The following is a 14,108-nucleotide window of genomic DNA, read 5'->3' on the forward strand; positions in this document are numbered from 1 at the left end:
AGGTGTGGCCACACCTGTGGGCACAATTTTACTGGAAAGAAGACCTGTCTCGTGAGTGGGTCTGCCTAGGGCAGCTGACTGTGTGTGGGTTCTTCACTTTGTATAGGAAAGACTTCACAGCTTGGTCTAGGTGATTTTGAGAATATGTTTATTAAAGCACGGGACGGTGGAACAAGGAAGAACCCGAGACAGAAGCAGCAACAGGGAAGAGCTTAGGCGGGGCTGCCTGGCTCTCCAGAAACGTTACATAGGAAAGAAGTGAGCCTGGTGGGGCTGCTGTCAGCTCACTGGGACGTCAGAGGAAAGGGGCCCTGGAGACATGTTCAGGGGGTCAGCCCAAAACAAGCTGTCGCTGCCCATTGCTCCCCTGGTTGCAAGTCTCGTGGAGTTCCTTAGAATTTAGGAGATGCGCACCTGTTGGGGAAGTAGGGGAAAGGGAGAGCCCAAGAATGCTCTCACGCTGGGTTCTTCATCCTGAGGGTTTCAATGGCAGGGAGTTCGGGAAGGTCTCAGGGAAGGATCTCAATAGAATAGCCATCAGTTCTTTCAGGTGTGTCCTTTTGGAGTGGTGGTCTCCACCTACTGGTTGGCACCAGGGCAGGGGTCTCTGTTCATTGATCTGGTCCTGGCATCGCCCACCTAGTGTTGCTGCTTTTCTGGGCCTGGAGCTGAAACACAACTGAGGTGTTATCTCTGGGGAAGAAAGGTCAGGGGGTCTAAACCACATGCCAGGAGGGAAGAAAAACCCCACTGGGGGCGAGGTCCCAAGCCAGTTTGCCCATTGCTAGGCGCCCGGGGCTTTCCACCCTGGTGACCTGCCTCTGTCTCTTAATTGCTTGGCCAGTTTGTTCAGCTGCCTGGCTCAGTTTCCTTATTCCACTTGCCAAGAAATTTTCTTAGCCTCTTACTCTCCTGCCTCAGAGTGACTGTCTAAGGGCGGAAGCAGGAAGATGAAAGCAGGTGTTACAAGAGTGGGGGGCTGACTGTGAGACCCAGCAGTGGGGGCAGTGAATGAGGAGGGACCAGATTCTTTATAAAGACATAGTGCTGAGTGAGCACAGGACACATGGAAGTCAGTCCTCAGTTTCTTGAAGAGTCATTCCCGGAGAAACCGTAGACAGGCTCAGCCAAGAAACGAGCCATTCGCCACCCTAACCAGTCTGAGCTCATTTTAAGCAAACTAATTACACTTGTAAAGACCCTGTTTCCCAGTGTGGTCACATTCTGAGGTGCTGGATGCATGTGAAATTTTGAGGATGGATACTATTCAACTCACTATTCTACCCCTTATAAAAAATAAAGAGTCATGTCAAAAGGGAGTGCCATCCCAAAGGGACTGTCTTGCAGGTCTGACTTCTCCATCCTTTGGAATGTTAAAACTGGGCAAAACAACCTTTGCACAGGGCCCAAAGCAGCGCTGCATTCCAAACTGTTTACAAAGATAAGGGGAAACAGCCATTACAACTACCAGACTGAAAGTAAAAGGCATTCATTGGAATCAGCGTCACCTGCCCTGGCTGATGTGGCTCAGTGGCTTGGACGCCAACCTGTGGACAAAGGAGTTGCCAGTTCAATTCCCAGTCCAGCATATTCCTGTGGGTCAGGTCCCCAGTGGGGGATATGTGAGAGGCAACCACACACTGATGTTTCTCTCCCTCTCTTTCCCTTCCCCTTTCTCTAAAAACAAATGACTAAAATCTTTATTAAAAAATCTTTGAAAAACAATCTTTCTCCCTCCCCCTCTCTTTAAAAATAAATAAATATTCGGGCCTGCGAACCACACGATCGCAGCTTGATTCCTAGACAGGGCACATGTCTGGGTTGCAGGCTGGTTCCCTGCAGGCCGGTTCCCAGCAGGGGATGCACAAAAGGCAACCATACATTGATGTTTCTCTCCCTCTCTCCTTCCCTTCCCCTCTAAAGAAATAAATAAAATCTTAAAAAAAAATAAGAAAGTTAAAATCTTTAAAAATAAATAAATAAATGTTTCTCCCTCCCCCTCTCTTTTAAATAAAAATAAGTAAATAAATCTTTAAACAAACAAAACCAGACAAGAAGCCTGTATCAGTCCTGTTTCACGTCAGGGGAAGGAGAACTAGGGGAGCACAGGTGACGGAGGGACGAGATTGTTCAGCTTCCTTGTTCTTAACCTGTCTACTCTAGTCGTTATGAGTCCAGTCACCCAGGGCCTGCAATCTTTGATAAACAATCAATTTCTTCAAAAAAAAAAAGATTTTAAATACGGGAAGGGAGAAAGAAAGGGAGAGGAACATCAGCGTGTGCTTGCCTCTCATACGCCCCCTACTGGGGACCTGGCCCACAACCCAGGCATGTGCCCTGACCGGGAATGGAACCAGTGACCCCCCACGGTTTGCAGGCCCGCACTCCACCCACTGAGCCACACCAGCCAGGGCAGACAACCATCGTTTTCATACACACGTCCCTTATCTCCTCAGGAGAGGCGCTTTCTGGTAAGGGGCTGTTTTTGGAAAACTCAAGCCACAAGAGGAGGAGTTCCTGTAGCGATTAGTGTGTCCTTATGATGCAGGGTGCAGGCAAGGAGGCCCCCCCCCCCAAAAAAGAAAAAGATTTGGAATGGTGTCCAAAAACTCAAAGTGTATAGGAATATTGGAAAGACATATAAGATGTCCTCACCCCTTCCCCCACAGGTGTGAGTTGGGGGAAGGGACACATGGAGCAGGAACATGCAGGGCTGTTTTGTACAGCAACAGCCTTGCAGCTAATCCATGGCATCGTCATTTAACATATCTGTGGCCTTTAACTGGTTTCATAGCTATGTTAAATAGCTGTGGTCAGGCTTGGAGCTAGGGGGATGAAGTCACTTCCCCCAAGATGTAACTGGGGGCAGGTCCCCCAAGTTACAGCGCCTGCGTGGGAGCTTGGAGAAGACTGGCTCCACGCCATGGGGTGATACCTGCCCAGACTAATGATGGCAGCCCAGTAAAGCTGGAAGGGTATGAGAATCCTGGCAGGTGTAACTCATTGTACGAGGAGTTGGAAATGGGGCTGCAAAGGAGGATGGATGCAGACATTTAAACCAAGACGCAGCAGCCAATGAGAGAGAGCCAGCGGTTTCAGCAAAGTAAGAGTCCCCTCTTGGCCAGGTGGAGGGGAGAGCCACGTGGTTTTGGCAAGGTGCAGACCCCCTCTTTCCCAGGTGAAAGGGAAAACCACACAGCTATGCCAGAATGGAGATCCCTGCAGCCAGGTGAAGAACAAAGCCACATGCTTTTGATGGAGTGCTGACCCCTGCAGCTTTGGTAAAAGAGGCCCATGCAGCTTTGGGGTGCCCCCTTTGCGTGACCTGGAAAGCAGGAGAGACTTTGACTGGAACTGGGTACAAAGAACTCTTGCCAGTGGACCGTGAGAGGGTACCACAGTACTTTGGGTCAACTCGAGAGCCTGCACAGTGACAGAGCTGACGATACCAGCAGCCTGCAGCACAGACATGTGCTCTTTTCCTGATTTACAGTACCCGGAGTTGAGACAGTGGGAGAAGGGAGCGCTGTGTGGGTGTAGGTGTATACCCTAAAGGACTGTGATATTTTAGTGGAGGCGTTAGGCCTAAATAGCATTAAATAAACATTTTATTTCCTTTTCACAAATCTCTGGCATTGAGAAATGTCTTTCCAATTGGCGGTGGACAGAAGAGCCCAGTAGATATTAGTATTCCGTCGCTGGGAGTGGCCCCTGTTGTTCGGTAGCAGTTTTTGGCGTCCCTTGGTGGGCCAAATATTGCCCCCACCTCAGACCTCTTGTTCAGTAACACTTATGCAAGACAAAGCAGGGGCTGCGGCAGCGGGAAGGGGTGGGGGGGTGGTGCACCTGGACAGAGCCGGGAGAAGGACATGACATCATGATGTCAGAGAGGCCCAGCATTTGGCCATGAGGCTGCTTGAAGCACCCCTGGAGTTCCCACGCTGGTCCCCACCGGGCATCTCAGCAGGTTTTCCGCAGCGCCCTGCCGGACCGTGTGGCCAGGCCAGCGGCCGCCTCCCAAGAGTTGATTGGTTTTGACCTCTTCCATCGAAGCGGTGGCCTTCCAACCAGGAGCTCCATGGACGCCGTGGGACCACTTGCCGCACACCCAGTGGCTTTGTGGAGATCACTGGGGGCTGTTCACCGGGACTACTCGCGTGGCCTGCTGCCGGAGAGGCCCAGCAGCGCCCCCGGTGGAGACGGGCTCAGCCCTCAGCGGGGAAGGAAGCCCCCTGCCCCTCAGGTCCTCCTGGTGTTGTACCGGTGGCCCGTTCCTGCAGAAACCATTTCCACTTTGTGATGGACACTCTGGACACAGTCCTCCCAGACAGCATTTCTCTATCACCCAAGGCATTGTGGGTATTTCAGGCTTCAAGGGTTTGTTTTGTTTTAAAATTTTTTTATTGTTCTTCAAGTACAGTTTTCTGCCTCCCCACCACCCACCCATTCCCACCACTCCAGCCCTCCCCTGGTTTCGTGGTTTTTTTCTGTCATTAAGTCGTAGGGGAAATCTCAGTGGAAGTCCAATGCAAGCTAGTTGGTAATTGTCTCTCCTGGGGAAATTCTCTGGCCCTGAATTCCGGCAGTTGCCACTAGGTGACACTCGCAGGCAGTTGCCAGAAGTTCCAACCCCGCCCCGCCCATGGGGTTGTATCACCGCACTCGCCTCTCCGGAGGAGATGAGGGAATCGAACCCTCCACCTTTTGCTTTGTGGGATGATGCCCAAACAACTGAGTCACACTGCTCAGGACTATATTTTCTTGAATACTGTAGTGTTGTTTCTTTTTAGATTTTATTTATTTATTTTTAGAGAGAGGGGAAGGGAGGAAGAAAAAGGGGAGAGAAACATCAATGTGCGGTTGCCTCTCGCATAGCCTCTACTGGGGACCTGCCCATAACCCCGGCATGTGCCTTGATTGGGAATTGAACCAGCAACCCTTTAATTTGTAGGCCAGGGCTCAGTCCACTGAGCCACACCAGCCAGGGCTTGAATACTGTATTTTTTTAGTAAGTCTTCAAATCAGGCCCTGTATGTCCCCAAATTTGATCCCTCTCTTCAAAATTATTTTGGCTTTTCATGTAAATTTTAGGATGTAGAAACAAGCAGAAAGCCTGATGGGATAACGATTAGGATTGCTTTGAATCTATAGATAAATTAGGAATGAATGAAATCTTTTTTAATGTATTTTATTGAATATGCTATTACAGTTGTCGTTCCCCCCTCTTTATTCCCCTCTGCCCTGCACACCCCCTCCCACCCATATTCCCCTCCTTTAGTTCATGTCCATGGGTTATACATATAAGTTCTTTTCTTTTTTAAGATTTTATTTATCTTTAGAGGGGAAGGGAAGGAGAGAGGGAGAGAAACATCAGTGTATGGTTGCCTCTCGTGCGTCCCCTGCTGGGAACTGGCCTGCATCCCAGGCATGTGCCCTGACTGGGAGTCAAACCGCAATTGTTTGGTTCACAGGCCGGCACCTGAGCTACACCAGCCAGGGCCATATAAGTTCTTTGGCTTCTCCATTTCCTGTACTATTCTTAACCTCCCTCTGTCTATTTTCTACCTACCATTTATTCTTATTCTCTGTACCTTTTCACCCTCCTTCCACCTCCCACTCCCCCATGACAACCCTCACATAATCTCCATTTCTGTGATTCTGTTCCTGTTCTTCTTGTTTGCTTAGTTTGTTTTAGGTGTGGTTATTAATAACTGTGAGTTTGCTGTCATTTGTGGTTCATATTTTTAAAATATATTTTATTGATTATGCCATTACAGTTCTTCTATTCCCCCCTTCATTTCCCTCCACCCTGCACACCCCTCCCCCACCATTCCCCCTTTAGTTTATGACCATGTGTCTCAAGTTCTTTATATTCTATATTTCCCCTGCTATTCTTGCCCTCCCCCTATCTATTTTCTACCTACAGTCTAGGCTACTTATTTTCTGTACCTTCTCCCCCCTTCTCCTCCTCCCACTCCCCTGTTGCTAACCCTCCATGTGATCTTCATTTCTATGGTTCCGCTCCCGATCTAGCTGTCCTCTAGATTGCTTTTGTTTTAGGTGTGGTTGTTAATAACTGTGAGTTTGCTGTTCTTTCACTGTTCATATTTTTATCTTCTTTTTCTTAGATAAGTCCCTTTAACATTTCATATAATAAGGGCTTGGTGATGATGAACTCCTTGAATTTGACCTTATCCGAGAAGCACTTTATATCTGCCCTTCCATTCTAAACTAAAGCTTTGGTGGATAGAGCAATCTTGGATGTAGGTCTTTGGATTTCATGACTTGGAATACTTCTTTCCAGCTCCTTCTTGCCTGTAAGGTCTCTTTTGAGAAATCAGCTGACAGTCTGATGGGGACTCCTTTGTAGGTGACTGTCCCCTTAGCTCTTGCTGCTTCTAGGATTCTCTCCTTCATTTTAATCTTGGCTAATGTAATTATGATGTGCCTTGGTGTGTTCCTTCTTGGGTCCAACTTCTTTGGGACTCTCTGAGCTTCCTGGATTTTCTGGAAGTTTATTGCCTTTGCCAGATTGGGGAAGTTCTCCTTTATTATTAGTTCAAATAAGTTTTCCACTGGTGGCTGTTCCTCTTCCCCTTCTGGTACCCCTATAATTCGGATGTTGGAACTTTAAAGATGTCCTGGACGGTCCTAAGCCTCTCCTCATTTTTTTGAATTCTTGTTTCTTCATTCTGTTCTGGTTAAATGTTTTTTTTAGTCCTGCTCCAAACCACTGATCTGAGTCCCAGTTCCCTTCCCACCACTATTGGTTCCCTGTGCATTTCCCTTCATTTCACTTAGCGTAGCCTTCATTTGTTTATCTAATTTGTGACCAAATTCAACCACTTCTGTGAACATCCTGATCACCAGTGCTTTGAACTGTGCATCTGATAGGTTGGCTATTTCTTCATCGCTTAGTTGTATTTTTTGGGAGCTTTGATTTTCTCTTTCATTTAGGTAAATTTTTTTGTCTTGACACACCTGTTATGTAATGAGGGGCAGAGCCTTAGTTGTTCACCAGGGTGGGGCAACCCAGTCACTGGGTTGTGACACTGTATGTGGGGGGCAGGGTACAAGAGGGAACAATGGCGTTTGCTCAGCTCTCTGCCGGATTTCAGTCACTTCCCCTACTTCCCACAAGCAAAGTGGGCCCTTCTGCTGCTGATTCCCAGGTGGAAAGGTTTATGTATGTTCTAGGACCCTGTGGGTATCGCCCACGAACTCTCCTTTGAGGCTGGGAGTCTCTCCTGGCACCTCAACCCCCACAGGTGTTTTCAATCAGTGTTTTGAGGCTTTATTTCCCCATGCTGGGCCCTGGGTTGCATGGTCTGTCTCGCTCCCCACTTTCACCTGGTTTATCTGCACATGAATGTGGGACCATCCAGTCTTCCAGCTACCGCCTTGCCTCCAGTCCTCTCTGCCGTCTCTGCCCTTCCTACCGGTCTGGATGAGTGTGTCTTCTTTAACTCCGTGGTTGTCAGACTTCCATACAGTTCAATTTTCTCTCAGTTCTGATTGTCTTCTGTTTTTAAATCTGTTGTTGTCCTTGTTTTCGTTGTGCAAGGAGGCACAGTGTGTCTACCTATGCCTCCATCTTGGCCGGAAGTCCTTGAAATCTTAACAATATTAATTTTTCAGTTCCTGAACACAGTGTGTCTCCATTTATTTAGGTCTTCTTATATTTCTTTCATTAGTGTGTCCAATTTTTAGCGTAGAGATCCTGCACATATTTTGTTAGATTTATATTTAAACATATCATGTTTGATGGGTATTATTAAAAATGATATTTGTTAATTTTCATCTTCCAATTATTTGTTACTGATGTATAGAAACACAATTGGCACTGGCTGCTGTGGCTCAGTGGACTGAGTGGACTGCAAACCACAGGGTCACCGATTCAATTCCCAGTCAGGGCACATGCCTGGGTCAGGCCCCTGGTGGGGAGGTGCGGGAGAGGCAACCACACATTGATGCTTCTCTCCCTCTCTTTCTGCTTCACTTCCCCGCTCTCTAAAAATAAATTTTAAAAATATTTTTAAATATGTTTTTCTTTATTTCACTCAGCATAGCCTTTATTTTTTCACCTAATTTGCGACCATATTCAACCAGTTCTGTGAGCATCCTGATCACCAGTGTTTTGAACTGTGCATCTGATAGGTTGGCTATCTCTTCGATGCTTAGTTGTATTTTTTTCTGGAGCTTTGATCTGTTCTTTCATTTGGGCCATTTTTTTTTTTTGTCTTGTTGCACCTGAGCCATGAAAGGTTAAGTTCCTAAGGTAGGTCCTGCTGAAGGGACTGATGCACCCAACTGACTCTGAACATGCGGTAAAAATCTGGAATGACTCATCCCAGTGTAACAGTCTATCCCCATCCACACAACTATGGTACCTTAAAAGAAAGCACGTTCTCAGTGGAAGGGACCACAGCTCTTTTCTTTCCCAGTTTTCCGCCTGCCACATTCCTTCCCTCTAGCGCGTCAGTGTGCACTGACATCGTCACGTTCTTGATTTTTAAATGCATTTCAAAATAAACTGTAGCAGAAACTATACTTCTAAATTCTTTCGCATTTAGAACAAAGGTTCAACATATGTCAATAGTTCTTTTCATCCTTTTAAGTTAAAATTTACATGCAACTAAATGCATTTACCCAGCTATGCATTCAACGAGCTCTGACAAATGCGGACCCTGTGTCAGCCAAACCCTCACCCTATAGAAACCATTGCAGTTAACATGGGATTCCCTCTGAATCCCCACCGCCCACTCCTCACCGCTGTTGGGGTTTTTCCACCACGGACTAGTCTTGCCTGCTTTAGAATGTTCTATAAATGAAATAATGCAGCCTAACTTTCTTGTGTAAGGCCATTGTCATTCAGAATACCATTTTTGAGATTCATCTATGCGGTTGTGTGTATTAGCGCTTCGTTCCTTCCTATTGCTGTGATCTCGCGTGTGGATTTACCATGATGTGTTTATGCGATCACCTGTTGATGGGCAGGCTTCTCGCCCAGGCTGTTGACTCTGGTTTTCATTTCTCTGGGTAAATATATAGGGTTGCAGATACTGGGTCACACAGAGGCATACGTTTGATGTACTTCTTCCTTTCCGATGTGTGTGTCTTTCACTTTTTCCTTTCCTTCTCTTCCTTGTTCCACTGGAAAGGCTTCAGGTGCATTATGGACGGGAGTGGTGCGAGCAGACGACCTGGCCTGTCCCTGACCTTAGGGAAGGCATTCAGCCTTTCACTGTTAAGCACGATTTGAAGTTCCGGGGTTTGGAGTGGTGCCCTTTATCAGGGGAGGCCGCTCCCTTCATTCCCAGTTTGTTCCCACAGTTACTCCACCGCTGGGAATGGGTGTGACAGGTATCTGGCCAGGATCAAGGACACTTGGAGCCAGTGGGGAGGGCTGTGTGTTCCCCAGATGCCCCCTAACCCTTACACCTATGGCTACTGCAGTATCTGGGTGAGTCTTTGAGTTGCCCTTCGGGTGAATTTGTTTAGGGGAGACAGTAAGGACCTCCAGCGGGGGGCAGGGATAGCTGCACTGAGTGGATCCGGCCACTCAGAGCCATGCACGCTTCTCCCCTTCCCTCTTGGCAACCAGACCCCACGTCTGCTCCCGAATCCATGCCTCCCCCAGTAGTCCATGCTTCCTGTGAGAGAGCATTCATTCTGCTGAGGGAGGCATCAGAGGGGCTGCCCTCTCTCTTCTTCTTCTGGGCCGCACGGGGAGCACCAAGCCCCGGAAGCCCTTGGGTGGCCTCACACCCCCATGGTGGCAGCAGCTAGAATGTCAGACACCAGTGTTGGAACCCTAAGCCAGTCCCCAAAGCCACCAGGAGAAAGGCTCTCTGGCTCCTTTCTTCTAGGCTGAGATTGCCGGGTCCATCCTCCACAGGGGATATCATCTGGATGCAGCCCCTCCTGGTGTCCACGTGCTGACCATTGTCACCTCTGTGGAGGACAGTGATGTTTAGGGCTTGCTGCTCAGTAGACGCCTTTTGATCCTTTAGCCCAGATTACGCAGCCGCCTCCCAGCCCCCGCTAGCCTCCCCCAGGAGCTCCCAGCCCAGAGCCACCCCAGCACGCGGCTCTGCATCCTGCGTGGCTCTTGTGCACCTGCAGCTTCATCTCATACAAACAGAGATGCCTGAGCGGGTGAGGCCCTGACGTCTGTGCTGGGGGGCGGGGGGCGCAGTACAGGAAGGAGTGGAATAAAGGGGAGAAAAAAATGGAAACAGTGTAATAGCACGATCCATAAAATATATATATTTAAAACATAAGGCTGATCTAATGCAGACATGTCAAGCTCCACCTCTGAAGACTAATTATAGGGTGGGGCAAGAGTGGGTTTACAGTTGTTTGTGATTACTAAATAACACAGTAATTAACAAATAATAGTACAAGAACAAACTGTGTGTAACCAGCCGGGTACAATCCCAGTGCCCGAGCCGAGCTATGGAAATCCGAGGCCGAGAAGGAAAGCTTCTCCGACGGCCGGAGAGCAGCAGGGACCAGAGGCGGTGGAGGCTCTGCTCTCTGCAGACTCCCAAGGGGGCGCATTACACACCCCACACAGCGAGGTGTCCGCCCCACAACATGGACAGAGGGTCCTAGAAATCAGTGGCCGGCCCTCACAATTATGAGAGAAATTTCTAAAACTTGTGCACATATTTTTTTTAAAAAGCAGAAAAAAAAAAAGAAACCAAACAAAACCCCAAAACCCACAGGATGAGCCTGTTCAGAGGTTAAGCACAAAGCCCAGGAGAATAAATGGGAAGTGACTCCACTGGATAGCACTCAAGAAAAGGAGAACTAAAACAAGACATTGTTTCTCTTTTTTTTTTTTTACATTTTATTTACTTTTAGAGAGAGGGATAGGACAAGAGGGAGAGATTGACTGATCGTGTCCTGCACGACCCCAACCAGGGACCTGGCCCACAACCCCAGCATGTGCCCTGACCAGGAATGGAACCCATGACCCTTCTGTTCACTGGCCGGCGCTCAGTCCACTGAGCCACACCAGCTATGGCCAGACACCATTTTTCATCTCTGTGGTCTGGGGAGGGATCATGGAGTGTTCTCTACAATAGCGAGTGGATCCTGGGACAGACCAGAGTCAGCTGAGTCCCAAATACTTAGGGTCAGGGCAGCGGCAGGGAGTCAAGGGCAGAACATCGAAACCCTTCAGGGAAATGCCAGCTTGACCAGCAGGATGGGTCCTGCCTCCCTGGGGGCCTTGAAGCCAGGATGCGTGCAGGCAGCCAAGTAACCTGCTCTGGGGTTTAGGGGTGAATCAAGGGTCCTTAGAGAGAACAGCAGAATTCTACTTTCCATGAAAACCAGCATTCCTCTTCTACTTTCAAAGAGGACTCGAGCCTTTCTGAGTGAGGAATTCTGTTCCACGCACATTCTTGGGTGAGTGTCAATTACTTCTGTCAGTTGCTGGTCCTTGGTGCTAATTCAATGCCAACAGTACAGCGAAGAAGTAAACTGTATTCAGTGCAAAACAGCTCAGTTGGGAAAACCACACAGCTGTGAGGGGTCCCTGGGCCAGGCTCTCTCCAGCGAGGCAGCTCTGCCCTGCCCTGTACTGGTCTGCTCCATGGGGCTCCCGTGAGACATCTTCAGTGTTTCAGCCTCAGCCCAGGATAGGCAACCTTCAGTCTTTGGTGTGAAGGAAAATGTGCCCCTAGAGCCATCGCAAAGCTGACTTACATATATAAGACAGTTCCCACCCCTGGCTCTTGGCTGGCCCATCCTAATGCAAATGAGGACTCCAGATCTTTGCAGTTCGATTGGTGCAAAAGGCACCAATGGTCCTGACTGAGCTGTGAAGGGGCTGATGATATATAGCTTCACAGCTGCCATGGGATGGGGCAGGACCAGCCCTGTGGCTGGAGCAGGACTGCAGGAACTGCTCTGGAAAAGCTGGCTGGGGAGTGGGGGCGGGTGAACAGAGCACAGGCAGGCGGTTCGGCTCAGGCTTCTCCCAGAAATGCAGTTTGCGTGAGTGAGAGACCTGTGCGCAGACATGGTTGCTGGCTCTGTTTTTGTTTTGTTTTGTTTTTTTTTTAATTTTGAGCCCAGTTGACCACCAGGAGCCCTCCTTAGGTATCTTTTTGCTCAGGGTCCACACCTGATAATTAATTTGGACTCTAGAATCAGCCTTCAGGGAAGGAGGTCTTTTCATTAAATAATTAAGTCTCTCATGAGTCAGTTAGATAAGACGCCCAGTGCCTGCACCAAGCAGGGGGTTCTTTTTCTCCCCGGAGAGGAAATGCTCAGCATCAGGTTTTTGGGGCTGGTGGAGTGGCACGGGCTGGCAGCTCCGTCTGCCTTTCTGCTAGGCCATCCTTAGCATGGGGTGTTCGTCCCCAAGTTCACTGCTTGGTCAGAGGTGGCCACTGCATCACCATGCATCAGGTGGACAGCCTAGGAAAGAGGAAGGCTGGGCAGAAGGGTGATTTGGCTGAGCTATCCCCTTCAAGGATATTCCGGAACTGCCACTGATGCCTCCCACTAACTTCTCCCTAACCACTGAGAGCTGGAGAAAGCTACCCCAGATGAAATCTGTGTTTTGGTAGCAGGGTGGAGGTAATAATTACATATGAGGAAGATAAATGGTGGCTCCCCTGTTGGGAACATACGAGACTTGTATTTTCTTTTTCTTTCTTTATTTTTATTTTTAATAAACTAGATTAGTTAACCATACAATAAAACTAGAATTAAGTCATAAGAAGTGCTCAGAAATTTTTAGATAGAAAACTGCAAAATTTTACTGAGGGACTGAAAACAATTTGCACATATGGAAAGTCTAAGTTACTCCTTGGAAAAAATTATCACAACAATAATTGTAGTGACACTAACAGCTAACAGTGAGTCCTCTGTCTGGGGCAGAAATCAAACTTCACCTAATAGGTTTCTGCATGTCTCCTTCTCAGTCCAGAGGTAAACAGGATCGTGGTCCCCGATTTCAGATGACAGTGGAATGTCCCTACCCCAGCTTTACTGACATATGATTGATGTATGAAATTGTGCAGATGAAGCTGTTTTCCTTTAGAAGTTTGGGAATAAGTTCGGGAAGTTACTCAACTGGGTGCAACAGGTTCCAGCAGATGCTGGATGAAAGTTGTCTGTGGTTATTTCAGAGCTGGGAGGAAAAAGAGAAGTCAAGGCCATGCCAGGGTTCAGTGTAGATTCTAGCAAAGCAAGACAGCAGGGCCTGCCTGGACCAACAGATGTGAGGCCCAGAAGAAGTGGCTCCAACGTACAACAAAGAAAGGAAGACAAAGGGCAAATGGCCATACCGGAGGGGAGGGGACGTGGCCAAGGAAGGAGGTGGAGACTCCATGGCTTTGGAGGGTTAGAAGGAACAAGGCCCTGGCTGGCATGGCTTGGTTGGTTGGAGGGTTGGAGGGATGTTTCTCTCCTTCTCTCTCTCCCTCCCTTCCCCTCTCTAAAATCAATAAGCATGTTATTGGATGAAGATAAAAAAATTAAAAAGTATCTCTTAAAAAAAATGAGCCCTGGCCGGTGTAGCTCAGTGGATTGAGCTCAGGCTGTGAACCAAAGCGCCGGCCAGTTCAATTCCCAGTCAGGGCACATGCCTGGGTTGGGGGCCAGGTCCCCAGTGTTGGGCTGTGTGTGAGGCAGCCACTCTTGATGTTTCCCTGTCTTTCTCCCTATTCTTCCCCTCTCGAAAAGTAAATGATTTTTTTAAGTTGAAAATTATTGATCCTTGACCAAGGAAGAATGGTCATTTTTTTTATTGCTATGGATTTTTGGTGTATTTTACTTTTAAATTAGTTCACATCTTATTTGATGTGTTCTTAAAAGAAAAACAAAATTGATACTACCTCTAAATTATTTCAATTAACCCATACAATTATTTGTTTTTAGCAAGGCCTTTTCTTTTCTTGGTGGAAAACTCCGTTCCTACATGGTGACTGGTTTCCCCTTTGAAAATCTGATCCCTTCCAGGGTACACGTCGCCTGTGTCCGCTGGAGTTAACACCTTGGCGAGCTGGCTTGTTGAAGGGAACGTGTGTTGCCGCGTGTTGCCGCGCTGTGCAGGGATGCCCAGACGCCAAACCAATTCAAGTGTC

Source organism: Artibeus jamaicensis, unplaced genomic scaffold (genome assembly GCF_021234435.1).
Source record: "Artibeus jamaicensis isolate MK-2021 breed Jamaican fruit bat unplaced genomic scaffold, CSHL_Jam_final contig_1085, whole genome shotgun sequence".
Taxonomy (NCBI): Eukaryota; Metazoa; Chordata; class Mammalia; order Chiroptera; family Phyllostomidae; genus Artibeus; species Artibeus jamaicensis.